Below are 1,479 nucleotides of genomic sequence, written 5' to 3'. Positions count from 1 at the left end.
AATAATACCTCTCACAACGTTCTTTATCTTAAGCAATAAGCTTAGATACAAATTAGAAAAAGTTTTCAATATTCATAGCACTCCATTCTACGTCACACTTGCGCCATAGATTTGCCAATAAATACAATAAATTGTGATATTAATGAAAGTATTGTACATAATTAAAAGAATATTTAATAAAACATGAGAAGTTAGTAGTTTATTTTTTGTCTATATAAACAGAAATAAAATGTTGTGTTCCTATTTATCTTCATGAGAATATTAAAATTAAAAAGCAACTCAAAGAAAATTTAATTGCATCTTTATACTTGGTGAACAGTTTCATTTTCTCTGCTGTAATAAGAAACTCGTGACAAAACTATTCGAATGCAAATTATAAAAGTAGGTATTCGATTCTTCTAAGATCTCGAGAATTTCGATTCTGTACGGAATATTGGAATAGTTAAATTCGAATACTTTTATTTCTTGTTCTAGTTTTAGGGAAATGCGAAGATTAACTCAGGATAGGAAAGAGTGGAGGTACGTGTCCAACCAGTCTTAGAACTGCCGATCTTTTATTTGTAAAAAGTGAGAATGAGAACAAAAATACGATTCAACGACACACACGCCATGTAATTTACCAGAAGACGATACTGACGTTGGCAGAATTGGGATGCATACCATATGATTTGCGAATTGACGCCATATTTGGACTGTTTGTTGAGAAATGTACAATGTTGAATTTCTATTGTAATTTTTAAAATAAAGTGTTTTTACAAATATATCTTGAGTTTTACAAACATTTACCTATACATTTTTCAACGGCGCGGGAAGCACAATGCATTATTTATTAATTAACTACATGTAAGTACCTACCTATCTCACGGCGACCGTCTCGCATCCCGTCGAGATGGCAACGAGACAATTGAATCACGAATTCGAATAATATTCGAATACTCTGAACTGAAGAATATCTAAAAGGTATTCAATTTTTTGAATCATTAGAAGGAACTTAGAATGCTTGACAATTGCTTAAACTAGTAACAGACCAAAGCCAAATACTAGACCGACCCTCTCCTGTTCGGAAATGATTAAATCAAGTGTACATCATAACATTGTAAACTAAAATACACGGGTCAAACTAATCTCCATATCTCAATACATATACATATGTTAATATCAAAATCCGCTAACGATCACGACTAGTAGTGGTTCTTCGAAAATGACCAACGCTAGCCGTGGTTGTTCAAAAATTATCACTACTAGCCGCGGCTGTTTTACAATATCCGGCTAGTCTTTCCTCAGGTTTCAGCATTAAAAATTTATTTTTATTATTTTGATTTTCCCACTATATTACTATTTCATTACTATTAATTACATACGTTATTTAAACGTTCCATTTCAAGAAAAAGAGTATTATTGTATTACTGTTTGCACCGGTTGTGATAGTGAAGTATGTTTGTCTATAATAAATGATAAATAATTAGTAAATTATACAAT

Source organism: Agrilus planipennis, unplaced genomic scaffold (assembly GCF_000699045.2).
Source record: "Agrilus planipennis isolate EAB-ADULT unplaced genomic scaffold, Apla_2.0 scaffold171, whole genome shotgun sequence".
NCBI classification, from domain to species: Eukaryota; Metazoa; Arthropoda; class Insecta; order Coleoptera; family Buprestidae; genus Agrilus; species Agrilus planipennis.
This window is presented reverse-complemented; position numbering follows the sequence as displayed.